The following is a 20,479-nucleotide window of genomic DNA, read 5'->3' as shown; positions in this document are numbered from 1 at the left end:
TTAGGCCCAGCACCCAGGCAGAGGAGAGAGGTCCCGTAACAGAGGATCTGGCTTCATGTCAGCAGAGAATCAGTCTGCATGTCATAGCAGAGAATCAGGCTTCACGTCAGCCACCACTGCAACAGTCCATTGTCATAAATTTAGGCCCAGCACCCAGGCAGAGGAGAGAGGTCCCGTAACAGACAATCTGGCTTCATGTCAGCAGAGAATTAGTCTGCATGTCATAGCAGAGAATGAGGCTTCACGTCAGCCACCACTGCAACAGTCCATTGGCATATATTTAGGCCTAGCACACAGGCAGAGGAGAGAGGTCCCGTAACAGACAATCTGGCTTCATGTCAGCAGAGAATCAGTCTGCATGTCATAGCAGAGAATGAGGCTTCACGTCACCCACCACTGCAACAGTCCATTGGCATATATTTAGGCCTAGCACACAGGCAGAGGAGAGAGGTCCCGTAACAGACAATCTGGCTTCATGTCAGCAGAGAATCAGTCTGCATGTCATAGCAGAGAATGAGGCTTCACGTCACCCACCACTGCAACAGTCCATTGGCATATATTTAGGCCTAGCACACAGGCAGAGCAGAGAGGTCCCGTAACAGACAATCTGGCTTCATGACAGCAGAGAATCAGTCTGCATGTCATAGCAGAGAATCAGGCTTCACGTCAGCCACCACTGCAACAGTCCATTGTCATAAATTTAGGCCCAGCACCCAGGCAGAGGAGAGAGGTCCCGTAACAGAGGATCTGGCTTCATGTCAGCAGAGAATCAGTCTGCATGTCATAGCAGAGAATGAGGCTTCACGTCACCCACCACTGCAACAGTCCATTGGCATATATTTAGGCCTAGCACACAGGCAGAGCAGAGAGGTCCCGTAACAGACAATCTGGCTTCATGTCAGCAGAGAATCAGTCTGCATGTCATAGCAGAGAATCAGGCTTCACGTCAGCCACCACTGCAACAGTCCATTGTCATAAATTTAGGCCCAGCACCCAGGCAGAGGAGAGAGGTCCCGTAACAGACAATCTGGCTTCATGTCAGCAGAGAATTAGTCTGCATGTCATAGCAGAGAATCAGGCTTCATGTCAGCCACCACTGCAACAGTCCATTGGCATATATTTAGGCCTAGCACACAGGCAGAGGAGAGGTTCATTCAACTTTGGGTAGCCTCGCAATATAATGGTAAAATGAAAATAAAAATAGGATTGAATGAGGAAGTGCCCTGGAGTCCAATAATATATGGTTATGGGGAGGTAGTTAATGTCTAATCTGGACAAGGGACGGACAGGTCCTGTGGGATCCATGCCTGGTTCATTTTTATGAACGTCAGCTTGTCCACATTGGCTGTAGACAGGCGGCTGCGTTTGTCTGTAATGACGCCCCCTGCCGTGCTGAATACACGTTCAGACAAAACGCTGGCTGCCGGGCAGGCCAGCACCTCCAAGGCATAAAAGGCTAGCTCTGGCCACGTGGACAATTTAGAGACCCAGAAGTTGAATGGGGCCGAACCATCAGTCAGTACGTGGAGGGGTGTGCACACGTACTGTTCCACCATGTTAGTGAAATGTTGCCTCCTGCTAACACGTTGCGTATCAGGTGGTGGTGCAGTTAGCTGTGGCGTGTTGACAAAAGTTTTCCACATCTCTGCCATGCTAACCCTGCCCTCAGAGGAGCTGGCCGTGACACAGCTGCCTTGGCGACCTCTTGCTCCTCCTCTGCCTTGGCCTTGGGCTTCCACTTGTTCCCCTGTGACATTTGGGAATGCTCTCAGTAGCGCGTCTACCAACGTGCGCTTGTACTCGCGCATCTTCCTATCACGCTCCAGTGCAGGAAGTAAGGTGGGCACATTGTCTTTGTAGCGTGGATCCAGCAGGGTGGCAACCCAGTAGTCCGCACAGGTTAAAATGTGGGCAACTCTGCTGTCGTTGCGCAGGCACTGCAGCATGTAGTCGCTCATGTGTGCCAGGCTGCCCAGGGGTAAGGACAAGCTGTCCTCTGTGGGAGGCGTATCGTCATCGTCCTGCCTTTCCCCCCAGCCACGCACCAGTGATGGACCCGAGCTGCGTTGGGTGCCACCCCGCTGTGACCATGCTTCATCCTCATCCTCCTCCACCTCCTCCTCATCCTCGTCCTCCTCGTCCTCCAGTAGTGGGCCCTGGCTGGCCACATTTGTACCTGGCCTCTGCTGTTGCCAAAAACCTCCCTCTGAGTCACTTCGAAGAGACTGGCCTGAAAGTGCTAAAAATGACCCCTCTTCCTCCTCCTCCTCCTCCTCCTCCTGGGCCACCTCCTCTTCCATCATCGCCCTAAGTGTTTTCTCAAGGAGACATAGAAGTGGTATTGTAACGCTGATAACGGCGTCATCGCCACTGGCCATGTTGGTGGAGTACTCGAAACAGCGCAACAGGGCACACAGGTCTCGCATGGAGGCCCAGTCATTGGTGGTGAAGTGGTGCTGTTCTGTAGTGCGACTGACCCGTGCGTGCTGCAGCTGAAACTCCACTATGGCCTGCTGCTGCTCGCACAGTCTGTCCAGCATGTGCAAGGTGGAGTTCCACCTGGTGGGCACGTCGCATATGAGGCGGTGAGCGGGAAGGCCGAAGTTACGCTGTAGCGCAGACAGGCGAGCAGCAGCAGGATGTGAACGCCGGAAGCGCGAACAGACGGCCCGCACTTTATGCAGCAGCTCTGACATGTCGGGGTAGTTGTGAATGAACTTCTGCACCACCAAATTCAGCACATGCGCCAAGCAAGGGATGTGCGTCAAATTGGCTAGTCCCAGAGCTGCAACGAGATTTCGCCCATTATCACACACCACCAGGCCGGGCTTGAGGCTCACCGGCAGCAACCACTCGTCGGTCTGTTGTTCAATACCCCGCCACAACTCCTGTGCGGTGTGGGGCCTGTCCCCCAAACATATGAGTTTCAGAATGGCCTGCTGACGTTTACCCCGGGCTGTGCTGAAGTTGGTGGTGAAGGTGTGTGGCTGACTGGATGAGCAGGTGGAAGAAGAGGAGGAGGAAGCCGAGAAGGAGGAGGTGGCAACAGGAGGCAAAGAATGTTGCCCTGCGATCCTTGGCGGCGGAAGGACGTGCGCCAAACAGCTCTCCGCCTGGGGCCCAGCTGCCACTACATTTACCCAGTGTGCAGTTAGGGAGATATAGCGTCCCTGGCCGTGCTTACTGGTCCACGTATCTGTGGTTAGGTGGACCTTGCTACAGATGGCGTTGCGCAGTGCACACTTGATTTTATCGGATACTTGGTTGTGCAGGGAAGGCACGGCTCTCTTGGAGAAGTAGTGCCGGCTGGGAACAACATACTGTGGGACAGCAAGCGACATGAGCTGTTTGAAGCTGTCTGTGTCCACCAGCCTAAATGACAGCATTTCATAGGCCAGTAGTTTAGAAATGCTGGCATTCAGGGCCAGGGATCGAGGGTGGCTAGGTGGGAATTTACGCTTTCTATCAAATGTTTGTGAGATGGAGAGCTGAACGCTGGCGTGTGACATGGTTGAGACGCTTGGTGACGGAGGTGGTGGTGGTGGTGTTGGTGGTACATCCCCTGTTTGCTGGGCGGCAGGTGCCAACGTTCCTCCAGAGGCGGAGGAAGAGGCCGAGGCGGCAGCAGCAGAATAGGCCGAGGCGGCAGCAGCAGAAGAGGTAGCAGGGGGAGCCTGAGTGACTTCCTTGGTTTTAAGGTGTTTACTCCACTGCAGTTCATGCTTTGCATGCAGGTGCCTGGTCATGCAGGTTGTGCTCAGGTTCAGAACGTTAATGCCTCGCTTCAGGCTCTGATGGCACAGCGTGCAAACCACTCGGGTCTTGTCGTCAGCACATTGTTTGAAGAAGTGCCATGCCAGGGAACTCCTTGAAGCTGCCTTTGGGGTGCTCGGTCCCAGATGGCGGCGGTCAGTAGCAGGCGGAGTCTCTTGGCGGCGGGTGTTCTGCTTTTGCCCACTGCTCCCTCTTTTGCTACGCTGTTGGCTCGGTCTCACCACTGCCTCTTCCTCCGAACTGTGAAAGTCAGTGGCACGACCTTCATTCCATGTGGGGTCTAGGACCTCATCGTCCCCTGCATCGTCTTCCACCCAGTCTTGATCCCTGACCTCCTGTTCAGTCTGCACACTGCAGAAAGACGCAGCAGTTGGCACCTGTGTTTCGTCATCATCAGAGACATGCTGAGGTGGTATTCCCATGTCCTCATCATCAGGAAACATAAGTGGTTGTGCGTCAGTGCATTCTATGTCTTTCACCGCTGGGGAAGGGCTAGGTGGATGCCCTTGGGAAACCCTGCCAGCGGAGTCTTCAAACAGCATAAGAGACTGCTGCATAACTTGAGGCTGAGACAGTTTCCCTGGTATGCATGGGGGTGATGTGACAGACTGATGGGGTTGGTTTTCAGGCGCCATCTGTGCGCTTTCTGCAGAAGACTGGGTGGGAGATAATGTGAACGTGCTGGATCCACTGTCGGCCACCCAATTGACTAATGCCTGTACCTGCTCAGGCCTTACCATCCTTAGAACGGCATTGGGCCCCACCATATATCGCTGTAAATTCTGGCGGCTACTGGGACCTGAGGTAGTTGGTACACTAGGACGTGTGGATGTGGCAGAACGGCCACGTCCTCTCCCAGCACCAGAGGGTCCACTAACACCACCACGACCATGTCCACGTCCGCGTCCCTTACTAGATGTTTTTCTCATTGTTATGGTTCACCACAACAACAAATATATTATTTGGCCCAATGTATTGTATTCAAATTCAGCGGGATATAAATTTGAGGCCTAGTATTTAGGCGCTGGGTGACCGGTATGGATTTAGTGACAGAATTAGACTTGGAAATGCACAGTAGCGGGTGTGTGTGAAGTTATTCTGAATGACCCAATGTGCACCTTGAATATTATATACCCTTTTAGGGATAGATTTCAAATAGCTCTGATATAGCAGAAACCACTAAATTATGAAATTGCTAAATTGGGAATTGTATTTCAACCCAGAACAAAAAATGTGCTTTGACGGACACTAAATAACTTTCCCAGCCACAACAGGACAGCGTTAACGAGAGATTTAGCAGGATATAAATTTGAGGCCTAGTATTTAGGCGCTGGGTGACAGGTATGGGTTTAGTGACAGAATTAGACTTGGAAATACACAGTAGCGGGTGTGTGTGAAGTTATTCTGAATGACCCAATGTGCACCTTGAATATTATATACCCTTTTAGGGATAGATTTCAAATAGCTCTGATATAGCAGAAACCACTAAATTATGAAATTGCTAAATTGGGAATTGTATTTCAACCCAGAACAAGAAATGTGCTTGAACGGACACTAAATAACTCGCCCAGCTACAGCACTAAGGACAGATTTAGCTGGATATAAATTTGAGGCCTAGTATTTAGGCGCTGGGTGACAGGTATGGGTTTAGTGACAGAATTAGACTTGGAAATGCACAGTAGCGGGTGTGTGAAGTTATTCTGAATGTCCCTATGTGCACCTTCAATATGATCTACCCTTTTAGGGATAGATTTCAAATAGCTCTGATATAGCAGAAACCACTAAATTATGAAATTGCTAAATTGGGAATTGTATTTCAACCCAGAACAAGAAATGTGCTTGAACGGACACTAAATAACTCGCCCAGCTACAGCACTAACGACAGATTTAGCTGGATATGAATTTGAGGCCTAGTATTTAGGCGCTGGGTGACAGGTATGGGTTTAGTGACAGAATTAGACTTGGAAATACACAGTAGCGGGTGTGTGTGAAGTTATTCTGAATGACCCAATGTGCACCTTGAATATTATATACCCTTTTAGGGATAGATTTCAAATAGCTCTGATATAGCAGAAACCACTAAATTATGAAATTGCTAAATTGGGAATTGTATTTCAACCCAGAACAAGAAATGTGCTTGAACGGACACTAAATAACTCGCCCAGCTACAGCACTAACGACAGATTTAGCTGGATATAAATTTGAGGCCTAGTATTTAGGCGCTGGGTGACAGGTATGGGTTTAGTGACAGAATTAGACTTGGAAATGCACAGTAGCGGGTGTGTGAAGTTATTCTGAATGTCCCTATGTGCACCTTCAATATGATCTACCCTTTTAGGGATAGATTTCAAATAGCTCTGATATAGCAGAAACCACTAAATTATGAAATTGCTAAATTGGGAATTGTATTTCAACCCAGAACAAGAAATGTGCTTGAACGGACACTAAATAACTCGCCCAGCTACAGCACTAAGGACAGATTTAGCTGGATATAAATTTGAGGCCTAGTATTTAGGCGCTGGGTGACAGGTGTGGGTTTAGTGACAGAATTAGACTTGGAAATGCACAGTAGCGGGTGTGTGAAGTTATTCTGAATGTCCCTATGTGCACCTTCAATATGATCTACCCTTTTAGGGATAGATTTCAAATAGCTCTGATATAGCAGAAACCACTAAATTATGAAATTGCTAAATTGGGAATTGTATTTCAACCCAGAACAAGAAATGTGCTTGAACGGACACTAAATAACTCGCCCAGCTACAGCACTAACGACAGATTTAGCTGGATATGAATTTGAGGCCTAGTATTTAGGCGCTGGGTGACAGGTATGGGTTTAGTGACAGAATTAGACTTGGAAATGCACAGTAGCGGGTGTGTGAAGTTATTCTGAATGACCCTATGTGCACCTTGAATATTATATACCCTTTTAGGGATAGATTTCAAATAGCTCTGATACAGCAGAAACCACTAAATTTTTAAATTGCTAAATTGGGAATTGTATTTCAACCCAGAACAAAAAATGTGCTTTGACGGACACTAAATAACTTTCCCAGCCACAACAGGACAGCGGTAACGAGAGATTTAGCGGGATATAAATTTGAGGCCTAGTATTTAGGCGCTGGGTGACCGGTATGGATTTAGTGACAGAATTAGACTGGGATATGGCCAAAAAATAACCACACTATTGCTGGTTAAATGCACTTGGTGATGGGCGCAGCTTGCCCCTGATGTAGTATATGGCCAAAAAATGAACAGACTATTGCTGGTTAAATGCACTTGGTGTCACAGCTTGACCAACCACACTACTGAGGGTTAAATGCACTTGGTGACGGGCGCAGCTTGCCCCTGATGTAGTATATGGCCAAAAAATGAACAGACTATTGCTGGTTAAATGCACTTGGTGACGGGCGCAGCTTGCCCCTGATTTAGTATATGGCCAAAAAATGAACAGACTATTGCTGGTTAAATGCACTTGGTGTGATAGCTTGACCAACCACACTACTGAGGGTTAAATGCACTTGGTGACGGGCGCAGCTTGCCCCTGATGTAGTATATGGCCAAAAAATAAACAGACTATTGCTGGTTAAATGCACTTGGTGTGACAGCTTCACCCTGATGTAGGCTTTAGCCAAAAAACAAACGCACCATTGAGGGTTAAATGCACTTGGTGACAGGCGCAGCTTGCCCCTGATGTAGTATATGGCCAAAAAATAAACAGACTATTGCTGGTTAAATGCACTTGGTGTGACAGCTTCACCCTGATGTAGGCTTTAGCCAAAAAACAACCACACCATTGAGGGTTAAATGCACTTGGTCGCAGCTTGTGCTGGCGCACCACAAGACACAAAATGGCCGCCGATCACCCCAGAAAAATGTGACTGACAAACGGTCTGGGCAGCCTAAAAACAGTGAGCAATTGAGGATCAGCAGCTCAATGATCCACAGCTGCAGATCGATCAGTTAATCAAGTCCTTTGGAGGAGTTAATCTGCCTAATCTCGCCCTACTGTCGCAGCCGCAACCTCTCCCTACGCTAATCAGAGCAGAGTGACGGGCGGCGCTATGTGACTCCAGCTTAAATAGAGGCTGGGTCACATGGTGCTCTGGCCAATCACAGCCATGCCAATAGTAGGCATGGCTGTGATGGCCTCTTGGGGCAAGTAGTATGACGCTTGTTGATTGGCTGCTTTGCAGCCTTTCAAAAAGCGCCAAGAAAGCGTCACAAAAGCGCGAAGAAAGCGACGAACACCGAACCCGAACCCGGACTTTTACGAAAATGTCCGGGTTCGGGTCCGTGTCACGGACACCCCAAAATTCGGTACGAACCCGAACTATACAGTTCGAGTTCGCTCATCCCTAGTCATAATGATGCATAATGTTCACATCATTCTTAAGTCGCCCATAACCTTCAGCATGTCAAGGGTCTAAACACAGTTGTTGTAACTTAGTTGTCATAGTACTGCCCACACCCCAATGTAGTGTTTGGTTCATACACACAAAATCACATTTTTGTTTAGTCGACATTTGACATAGATCGTTTTAAGTCATGTCTTGTAAACAACATTATAGGCAAATCATGTATCTGATGTTCCCTTTGATTTGCTGCTTACTGATTTTTTTAAAAAAATTTTTTATTTTCCCTACAGATTCCTGGCAACTGGGAACTCTTTTGCATCCCTGCATTTTGAGTTTCTTTTAGGAACCTCGACGATCTCTCGTCACACTTGCCATGTCATCTGGCAGCAACTCCGAGAGACGGTGATGCCGCAGCCCAAGACGGACGATTGGATTCGCATCGCTGAGGGCTTCAATATTTCGGTGCAGTTTCCAAACTGCATCGGGGCAATGGATGGCAAGCACATTCGTGTGGAGAAGCCTCCTCACTCAGGGTCACGATTCTTCAATTATAAACATTTTTTTTTCCGAAGTGCTGATGGCTGTTGCTGACAGTAACTACCGGTTTATAATGGTTGATATTGGGGCCTATGGAAGCACTGCTGATGCTCGCATCTTTAGTGCTTCTAGAATGGGTAAGCGGCTTCATGCCAACCAGCTTGCCCTGCCCGAGTCTAGAAGACTGCCCGGATATGCACGTTCGCTGGCTCCATTTGTCATCGTGACAGATGAAGGGTTTGCATTGACTCCCCATGTTATGCGGCCCTTCCCAAAGCGTGGTTTGGATGTCAGGAGGTGTATTTTCAACTACCGGTTGACTCGTGCCCGTCGGTATGTTGAGTTCGCTTTTGGGATACTCTCTAGCAAGTGGAGGGTGTTTTTGTCATCCATACAAATGGATCCAGAGAATGGTATCCTGGTGATTCAAGCTTGTGTTGTTCTACACAACTTCACCAGGATTCACGAGGCTTCCTCTTCTGTTGACATGGAAGATCTTCCTACGTCATCAGATTTGGGTTTGGAAAGGACCCTGCATAGACGACCTGGGACTGCAGGCATTGCAGTTCAGGAACTCTATGCAGACTACTTTTACAGCCCAGAGTGGTCCTTGCCATGGCAGAGGGACGCTATTCGTAGCAGTGTTTGATATCTTCTAGCCTCGTTAGTTTGTTATTTATTTTTCTAGATAGCTAATCAAAATTTATTGTGGTAGTTTAGTGTAGGGACTCGCAAGAGAATGAGAACCCTTGACGTGGGCTTGCGGGCTGAGATTTTTTGGACATCACATATCTTAAACTGCATATAAATAAATATTAGAGATGTTTTCAACAAAATGTTAATTGACACTAACATCTTTAGTATTTTGCTTATATGGTCCAAAAATGTTTCTAATACCTCATGATCACATTATCCAAAAATACAGATGTTGTTCTTCAAAATAAAGTTTGATTTGTGAGCTATAGTGCGTGTTGATGTGTTTTTGCGATGTGTTGAACTCTAAATGTTTTGTGTATTTAGAAAATAAACACAAGTCAAATTGCTTTTTCACAAACAAACTTTAAATAAAATATGTGGATCACAAATCCAAAAACTATACCAATGTACATAAGTAATAAAGACATACTGAAAAAGTGCTAAGAAAAAATTTTGTAACATATTTTAAAGTTCAAAGAGGTCTTGGGTAAATGACCCAGGACCATATGAAGATCGTGGCCATACATGGGCCTGTTGTGTGGCCCCAGTTTCCAAAGTGCCCGGGTAATGCGGCTGACCCACATGCTGTGTCGGATCTTGTGAATGGTTGTATGGTGGTTGGGTGGGGGGAAGATGGCCCTTGAGTTAGTTGGGGAGGCTGGTGGTAGCTGCGTGTTTGCAGCTGCTGAGCAGCATTTATTATTTCATTTTTTAATAAATTTAGTTTTGAGTGTATGTCTCCCTGGTAAGGGGAGGAATACATTTTAATGACTAGGGCCAGAGAAGCCATGCACTCATGGTACTTTTCCGGAGTGACCTGCTTCATTAATGGCCCTAGTCCCCTTAACATTGCCTCCTCCATGCCATCACTTCTCCTCTGGGCAAGGAATTCTATGACTCGTGCATCAATCATTTCACGATTCGCTTGCATAGAGGAAGAGGGAGGGACATGGCGGCGACGCCTGGGCTGCGGCTGCTGTCCTCTCTCTGGGCTCGCCATTGCTAGGGTGGGCTGGGCCAGTGACGACTCTTCAGGTTCCTCTGCTGGCGTTGGGACTGGACTTGTGTCGGGCGAAAAAACAGCCGGTGTCTCACTTCCCGCCGTCTCGGAGTCATCTGAGGCTTCCAGACTGTCCACAGTACTGTATTTAAAAGAAACAAGAAAAAATATATTACATCATTTGACTACCTTATTGCAAAAGTACATAATTTTTACTAAGTTAAAACAGCCGTGTGTGTACAATATATATACGGTGAGGCTGCATACATCACATATTTGTTTTAAAACGAGTAATAACACCTTCAATGTGAATTTTTCAAAATAAAAATATTAAAAAATGTAAAAAAAAATTGGGATATTTGATGTAAAGGCCTAATGTGAAACTATTTGGAATACATTGTTTGGCGTTTGGAGCTGTACAGCACCAAAAGAGGTTTACTCATTCAAGGACCAAAACCAGTACTGATATTCAGTCCATCTCGTCTGTATGTGGCCTGCTTCCACCATCCAAACATCCTTGATGTAATGTAAACCTAATAGAACATCATTTCCAGAGAAACAACATGTACCAGGCAACACTTGCCCATGGTGGGAGTAGTAGTTTAAAATCTGCTGGTTGGACGTAGTTGGAGCATCATTATACTCGATTATCATTGGATTATGTAATTGCCATTTTATATGGGAACTTTTAGGAATCCTTGCTGTGGTTTGTAATATACCATTTAACCTATGTAAATGACAATGACAGTACAGAATGGGTATCAAATTCTAAAACAGACAAAAGTAAGATAGCAGGTATGTAGGAAAAATATATAACCGTCCAAAACATACGCAAATGGCTACACTATTCAGGCCCAAAAATAAAAAGGAGGGTTTGTCCAACCTTTTAAGATTAGGTACACAAGATTATATTGGTGTGTGACCAACAGCCGGCAAACACGATGATCAACTGTATGAGGAGACAATGCGTGCAGTGAGCATGTGCCATCTACCTTCTCTATTCCTGCTCTGATTGCAAACATCTATGTTCCTTGACCGTGAAAATATTACTTCACAGGAACAAAAGAGAGAGGGGAGGCGCCATGTGCGCTCTGCACATGTCGTCTCATGATACAGCTCATCAGCGGTGGTGCCTGGTGTGACTCCCCCACAAAATTGATGGAGATCACCTACACCAGGCATGTCCAAACTGTGGCCCGCCAGCTGTTGCACAAATACAACTCCCAGCAGGACTGGATAGCTTACAGCTATTATGGCATGCTGGGAGTTGTAGTTTAGCAACAGCTGGAGGGCCACAGTTTTGACATGCCTGACCTACACAAAGGATAGGTCATCAATAGTACAACGCAACACAACCCATTACATTCTTTTCCACTATTGCTCACCAAGATTACAAACTAATTTTAACCAACATTTTTAACAATTAAAACATAAAAAATACTTACGGCCTCAAATCCATAACTGGCCACAAAAACTGCAACTGGGCAGTGTACAGATATGGCCTTTTTTTTGAGGTTCCTTCACCACTTCGTCCTTTGTTTGTAACTTCCTGATGAAATTGATCCCGGCAACTTGAGCAGCGGGTTTTAGTCTGTTTGACTGTAAAGAAATTACATAATATACAAATTACTAAAAATTTAATAGAATAAAAAACTAAATAAAAAACTAGACAAATAACTAAGTGCAAATGTTAACTTAGATCAAGGAGACAAATCTCATACATTTCTGAATTGCCAAGATTATACAGCACATGGTACAGTACTGCAGGTGTGTGGATACTAATGTACAAGTTCAGGAAGGAGGAGACTAGTCGTGCAAGCCATTGGTACTAAAATACTTTAGAATATGTGAGGGTGACAACTACAAGATGCTCAATTACAACAGGGACACATGTGTCATCAAATAAAAAGTGCCCATACATGTTATTATACATGAGTACTGTATGCTGTAGCAAAGGGAGGGACAGCCATTTAAAGTTAGAAATGGTGGGGTATAGTATTTAGTGTACGACTCATTTAAAAACCATGTACAGGCCTTATGCAAAATAAGCTGGGCCACAAAAATATACAGTATTCTGACCTCATGAAATTTATAGCTACATCATTTAGGCACACACAGGGCAAGGACAGTACAACTATTCCGCCCATCTCATGCTATGGGCCACTTGTTCCCACGCAGCCTCCTTATGGACTCGGTCCTGATAGGAATTGGACCAGGTGTCCCATAGTTCGGGCCTCTCCTGTACCAAATTCATTAATTTTTCGACATTCCAGCATGGCATTTTGACTGAAAATCGATCAGCAATGATTGCCACACCACACTACTGATTTTCAGCACAGGTGCCTAGCAATTAGCATAACCTGTGACCTTAAACTTCCTGTATATATATTTTTTTAATTTTATTGGCACAAGTTTTGGCAGACAGTTTTGCCATGGCAAAAGATAGAAAAAAAACGGACACGGACGTCAATCGGGTGTGCGTCCGCATTTTTTTCACGGTCCCATTGACTTGAATGGGTCCGCAAACCGTTTTCCGTGAAAAAAATAGGACAGGTTATATTTTATTGACGGACTAGAACCGCGTATCTTGGACAAACGGTCCTCTGAAAATCGGGTGTGCATGGGTCCGCTGAAATGGGTCCGCTGAAAATCACGAAAAACGGCGCAACGGACACGGAATAAAACAACGGTCGTGTGCATGAGGCCTTAAGTGGGCAAAATTGGCTTCTACCTCACAGGAGTTTTTTTGCCTTTCTCTGGATCAACGTGCAGCATAACAGGCCGAACTGAATGGACAAATGTCTTTTTTCGGCCTTATATACTTTTTTACTATGTTACTATGTGTCTGCAGTCTATGTCTGTAGTAAACTGTCCTCCTGCAAGCTTCAGCTGGCCATACACATTCAATAGCTGTCAGCCGAACGATCATTAGGCCAACCTCTATCTCTCTTGACTATGTCCCAACTACCCCATACATGTTCAGTTTGGCCGAAGCATGGTGTCAGTAAGGAGAAAGTTACTTCCAGTGGCAGCTTATCTCCTGTGAGAACAAAAGAATTGGGCAAAAATATTCACTTTGCTTCCCCAATTGGAGCTCCCCTTACACATTAGACTGTCAGCTAAACCCACCCTTGTCCAAGGGTTCAGCCCACAATACACTAACGTGTATGGGGGCCTTTAGATGGTACAAGTGGTACCAAATGCAATCATACAAGAAACTGCAGCACTCTCCAGCCTTGATCTTTCAAACTTTATTCACCAATTCAATGCGACGTTTCGATCTGTGTGATCTTTCTCAAGCAGTTAACAATGTGAGGTAAAAACCGGATACATATACCCTACTAAGTGGGTCACATGACCCAAATAAATTATGTTAATAAACAATTTACAAAAAAGTGTACCGCCCCATTCAGTGTTCACCCTATTACAGGTATTCCCTGACATTGAGGCATTTCATACCACTCCCCTTATGTCATACAGAAGGCCACGTAATGTAGGCGATAGGCTAGTGAATGCAGATACCAAACAGCTCAGTTTACCAAAAATACAGAGAAAGGGTTGTTTTCCCTGCTTGGGCTGTTGTAACTGTAATGGTATTTTAAAGGGAAGTTCCTTTACACATCCCAGGACAGGGAAAACCTACCAGATCAGGAACTACTACACATGTAGATCGGAGTACGTGATTTATGTGCTCCAGTGTCCATGTGGGCTCTTCTATGTGGGAGAAACAACCCAAGAGTTTAGAAAGAGAGTGAACCAACACCGATATGATATACGTAAACTACTTTCAGGTGTAAGAGAGGCCAACTGTCTCAAGACTGAATTACCAGTTCCAGAACATTTCCTAAAATTTAAGCACAACATCTCACAACTACGCTTCCAAATTATAGATGGAGTTCCACCCCAAAGAAGAGGGGGTGATAGGGAAAAATTATTAAAAAGATGGAGTTGAGGTGGATCTACGAGTTACAAACTCTCAAACCCAAAGGCCTCAACAGGGAGTTTAAGATTGGTTTACTCTACTGATTGTACGGAGTTTAGTCTTCTCCTCACTTGTTTAACTAATACTGTACTCTATCTAAGTATTGGATTTTTTAATTAAGACTGTACCCAACCTGATAGGCTGAGATTTTTATATATATAAGCATTTTTTATTTATTTTTCTCACAGTTTCTCTGTCTTTTTACAGATAAACTGCGTATACAGATGAGACCTGGGGATGCGGACTGAGGAGACCAAACATAAACAATTGAATGGTAGCCATCTCCGTAGAATAATGTTTTGGGACTATTTGTATGTCCATCCCACGGGGGGAGCAAATCTTGGGTCTGTTCATGAAACATTGGACTGTAATATATGGTTTCCATTGCTTGCTCCACATATGGGTATTTGAGCTACACAGCCGTTATTGAGCAGCCATATGGTCTATGTATTTATAGTGGAGGGGGTTGTTTTGAATGAGATGACCTGGGATTGTTGGGTTAAAAGAGATAGATACTTATTACCTGACAGGACAGGAATAAAGTGTTTGGTATTAAGGAAGGGTGTCCCCCTTGGTTGGAAGGTACGCCCTCCTAGAATTGAATGGGGAGGTCCAAGGGTGTGCACGTCAACCCCATAATACAATAGAGGGAGGCGTGTCACCATTGTGATTATCACAATTGCTTGATGGGGGAGGGTACTGGTCCACTCTAGAGCAGAGGTGGTATTTACCCATTATGATCTGGGCTGGAGAGTGCCGCCCTGTTAATATGAGTGCATGAGCCCCAAATAATTTATCATGAGGCTAAACTCAATTTAATCTGACTGGGTACTCTAACCTTAACCCCTTAAGGACACATGACGTACCGGTACGGCATGTTTCCCGAGTCCTTAAGGACACATGACGTACCGGTACGTCATGGCTTTAAATAGCGATGCCGGCGCCGCGGGGGTTAATCGGAACGGGATGCCGGCTGAAATCATTCAGCCGGCATCCTGTAACAATGCCGGGGGGGGTCATTTGACCCCCCCGCATCGACGATCGCAGAAAACCGCAGGTCAATTCAGACCTGCGGTTTTCTGCGTTTCCGGTCCATTCGGGTGTCCTGTGACCCGATGAACCGGAAAAAGACTGCGATCGGTGGCGTAATTATACACCACCTATCGCAGTCCGAGGATTTGCAGAGGCGGAGCTGGCCCTGGTGCTGAACGCCGCTGTCCAGGGTGCTGATTGGTGCAGGGGAGAGAGGCGCGAGATTCAAACTTCCTGCGCTCCTCTCTCCCCTCCTCTTCCTGTCCAGCACCCTGACCGTGCAGCATCGTCCAGCACCAGCTCCTGTGTCCCCCTAATCGGCATCCATCACCCTCCTGCACCCATCGCCACCCAGGTAGGTTAGGGTCAGTGAGGGAGAGGCACCTTTAGGCAGGGATAGAAGGGAAAAGTTAGAAAAAAAAGCTTTCAGACCCCAGCCCCCCCCTGCCACTTGCCCCCCCCCCCCCGCATCCCCCCCGACACCAGCCCCCCCCCCACCCACCAGTGGGAATCTGGATTCCAGGATTGCCAGCGAAATCCGGAATCTCAGGCTCAAAGTCCACTGGGGGACACCAGCTAAGTTCACCGGAGCCCCCTGCCGATGAACTTAGCTGGTGTCCCCCAGTGGACTTTGAGCCTGAGATTCCGGATTTCGCTGGCAATCCTGGAATCCAGATTCCCACAGTGGGGTTTACTGAAATAGACTTTTTTAGTTTTTTTTTCAGTAACCCACTGGTGAATCTGATGCCGGTCAGTGCAGCCAAGATGAGGACATTTTGGGGCCTCGTGCTGCATATGGGTCTAGTGCAAAAACCCAGTGTCAGGCTGTACTGGAGTGGGGACGTCCTATACCAGACCCCACTGTACAGTACGGCCATGACACGCTCCCGGTTTGAGGCCATCCGGAAATGTCTGCATTATTCCGATAATGCAGCATGTCCCCCCCGAAGTGATCCTGCCTATGACCGGCTGTACAAGATACGGCCGGTCATCGATCACTTTGGGGCCACATTTCAGCAGGCCTACGTACCTGGAAGGGAGGTCGCGGTTGATGAGTCTCTCGTTGCGTTCAAGGGGAGACTCAGTTTCCGCCAATACATTCCCACAAAGCGGGCGAGGTATGGCGTGAAGCTATACAAAATTTGTGAGAGTACCTCAGGGTACACTTACAAATTTTGTGTGTACGAGGGGTGAGATTACCGGATTCAACCACCAGAATGTCCCCCCACTCTGGGTGTTACCGGGAAACTCGTGTGGGACCTTATGTACCCACTGCTGGATAAGGGTTACCACTTGTACGTGGACAACTTTTATACCAGCATTCCCTTGTTCAGGTCCCTTGCCGCCAGATCCACGTTCGCTTGTGGGACCGTGCGGAAAAATCAACGCGGCCTCCCTGCCCACCCCCTCCAGGTACCTATCCCCAGGGGTGAGACCCGTGCCCTTACCAGTGGAAGCCTGTTGCTGGTCAGGTATAAGGACAAGAGGGATGTCCTTATGCTGTCCACAATCCACGGTAACAGCACCACCCCCGTCTCTGTGCGAGGTACCGCGGCAACGGTCCTCAAGCCCGATTGTATCGTCGCCAACAATCGGTATATGGGAGGAGTTGATCTCTCTGATCAAGTCCTCAAGCCATATAATGCCATGCGCAAAACCCGGGCATGGTACAAAAAAGTTGCGGTCTACATGGTGCAGGTTGGCATGTACAACTCTTTTGTACTATCCCGAAGCGCTGGCAGCACAGGGACATTCCTCCAATTCTATGAGGCAGTCCTCAAAGACCTGATCTTTTCGGACCGGGAAAGAGCAGGCCGGAGTACCTCGGGAACTGGAGGCGCCCGGATCGTCCCTGGCCAACACTTTCCAGGTGTGGTCCCCCATACTGGAAAGAAGGGACGAACCCAAAAAAGATGCAGAGTGTGTCACAAGAGGGGGATACGGAAGGACACCACTACTCAGTGTGACACTTGCCCCGATCATCCGGGCCTCTGCGTTATCGATTGCTTCAGGGAGTATCACACTTCCATGGAGTACTAAATTTTTATAATCTCCAACAGTCCCCTAGAGAACATAAAACACTATGTCTCTCAGACTTTGGAGACACAGAAACAATTTTTTTTCCCCAAAAAAATATTAGTTTTAGTGCAGGCATCCTCAAACTGCGGCCCTCCAGATGTTGTAAAACTATAACTCCCAGCATGCCCAGACAACCTACAGCCATCAGCAGGGCATGGTGGGAATTGTAGTTTTACAACATCTGGAGGGCCGCAGTTTTAGGATGCCTGCTTAGTGTCTCCAAAGTCTGAGAGCCATACATATTGGGCATCGTCGCGTGCGTAAAAGTCGTCGCTATAAAAATAACATTTGACCAAACCCCTCAGATGAACGGTGTTAAAAATATAAAATAAAAACGGTGCCAAAACACCCATTTTTGGGCAAAATTTCCATTTGAATCCTTTTTTTTCCAGTAATAAAGCAAGGGTTAACAGCCAAAAAAACCTCAATATTTATGGCCCTGATTCTGTAGTTTGCAGAAACACCCCATATGTGGTCGTAAATGGCTATATAGCCGCACGGCAGGGCATAGAACGAAGGGAACTCCATATGGTTTCTGGAAGGCAGATTTTGATGGACAGTTTTTTTTTTGGACACCATGTCCCATTAGAAGCCCCCCCTGATGTAGCCTAGACTAGAAACTCCAAAAAAGTGACCCCATCTAAGAAACTACACCCCTCAAGGTATTCAAAAGTTACTTTATAAACTTTGTTAACCCTTTAGGTGTTCCACAAAACTAAATAGCAAATGTAGAAAAATTTTAGGATTTTATTTTTTTGTTACCTTACCTCAAAAAAGTGTAATATAGAGCAACCAAAAATCATATTTACCCCTAAAATAGTACCAAAACAACAACCACCTTATCCCATAGTTTCCTAGATGGGGTCACTTTTATGGAGTTTCTACTCTAGGGGTGCATCAGGGGGCTTGAAAGGGTACATGGTGTAAATAAACCAGTCCAGCAAAATCTGCCTTCCAAAAACCGTATGGCGTTCCCCTTCTTCTATGTCCTGCCGTTTAGCCAAATAGTAGTTTACGACCACATTTGGGGTGTTTCTGCAAACTACAAAATCAGGGCAACCCATTTTGAGTTTTGTTTGGCTGTTAACCCATTTTTTTCAGTAATAAAGTAAGGGTTAAAATGGAAAATTTTCCAAAAAATAGAAATTTCTAAATTGTTTCTCCATCTGCCATTAACTCTTGTGGAACACCTAAAGGGTTAACAAAGTTTGTAAACCCAGTTTTGAATACCTTGAGGGGTGTACTTTCTTAGATGGAGTCACTTTTTTGAAATTTTTATTTCAAATGGGACATGGTATAAACAAAACCAGTCCTGCAAAATCTGCCTTCCAAAACCCATATGGCGTTCCCCTCTTTCTACGTGCTCCCGTTTGGCCAAACAGTAGTTTACGACCACATATGGGGTGTTTCTGCAAACTACAGAATCAGGGCAACCCATTTTGAGTTTTGTTTGGCAGTTAACCCTTGTTTTTTTCCTGGAAAAAATTGATTATATTGGAAAATTTTCCAAAAAATCTAAATTCTAAAAATGTATGTCCATTTGCCATGAAGTGTTGTGGAAGACCTAAAGGGTTAACAAAGTTTGTAAAAACAGTTTTGAATACCTTGAGGGGTGTAGTTTCTAGAATGGGGTTTTTGGGTGGTTTCTATTATGTAAGCCTCACAAAGTGACTTCAAACCTGAACTGGTCCATAAAAAGTGGGATTTTGAAGATTTCTGAAAATTTCAAAATTTGCTTCTAAACTTCTAAGCCTTGTAACATCCCCAAAAAATAAAATATCATTCCCAAAATGCTACAAACATGAAGTAGACATATGGGGAATTTAAAGTCATCACAATTTTTGGGGGTATTACTATGTATTACAGAAGTAGAGAAACTGAAACTTTGAAATTGGCAAATTTTTCCAAATTTTTGGTAAATATGGTATTTTTTTATGCAAAAAAATTAACTTTTTTGACCCAATTTTAGCAGTGTCATGAAGTACAATATGTGACGAAAAAACAATCTCAGAACGGCCTGGGTAAGTCAAAGCGTTTTAAAGTTATCAGCACTTAAAGTGACAGTGGTCAGATTTGCAAAAAATGGCCTGGTCCTTAAGGTGAAATAGGGCTGTGTCCTTAAGGGGTTAAGGTGTGGATGAGTAGTGGACACCTAGTTTGTTTAGCAATCTGTGTTCATTTTCAATTTTTATCCTTGAGCATCAATCTTCAATCAACTCCTTGTACCAATGATTACAGACAAATGTGCTCCCTACGGTGGGCGGGATGTATATAAACACATAGAAGCCTTTACCGCATACAGGTTTTGTTTAGAAGATGACTGTGTACATGGTCACCATAACGCCAGCTGTAAGGGCGCTGCGCGATGACGGGAGGCCCGACGCCGGATCCTATCACTGCGTGCGTTGGGCGCGCATGCGCACTGTACGCTAGTGGCGATGTGGATGGGAGGCGTCTGGTTTCCATGGCCCCGGTGGAGCGCACTACGCGGACGCACATGGCTGACGTCATGGAGGAGGCGCGCAGGCGCATTGGACATAGAGGAACGCCGAAGGAAGCAAGGCAATTGGCCATACATATCGATAGAGTTTGGTCCATCTGAGTGATGCTTCCCCCTGGTCTACATTATGTATCGCAGTGAGTTGACAGAGTCATATTTTTATTTATGCACAATATGTGATGATTGATAATGCATGCTATGTTATTCCTGTAATAGGGTGAACACTGAATAGGGCGGTACACTTTTTTGTAAATTGTTTATTAACATAAAAGATTGGGTCATGTGACCCACTTAGTAAGGTATATGTATCCGGTTTTTACCTCACATTGTTAACTGCTTGAGAAAGATCACACAGATCGAAACGTCGCATTGAATTGGTGAATAAAGTTTGAAAGATCAAGGCTGGAGAGTAGGGATGAGCGAACTCGAACTGTATAGTTCGGGTTCGTACCGAATTTTGGGGTGTCCGTGACACGGACCCGAACCCGGACATTTTCGTAAAAGTCCGGGTTCGGGTTCGGTGT

The sequence above is a fragment of the Bufo gargarizans genome, unplaced genomic scaffold, assembly GCF_014858855.1.
Source record: "Bufo gargarizans isolate SCDJY-AF-19 unplaced genomic scaffold, ASM1485885v1 fragScaff_scaffold_782_pilon:::fragment_2:::debris, whole genome shotgun sequence".
NCBI lineage: Eukaryota > Metazoa > Chordata > Amphibia > Anura > Bufonidae > Bufo > Bufo gargarizans.
The sequence above is the reverse complement of the archived record's forward strand: the minus strand, read 5'-3'. Positions refer to the sequence as shown.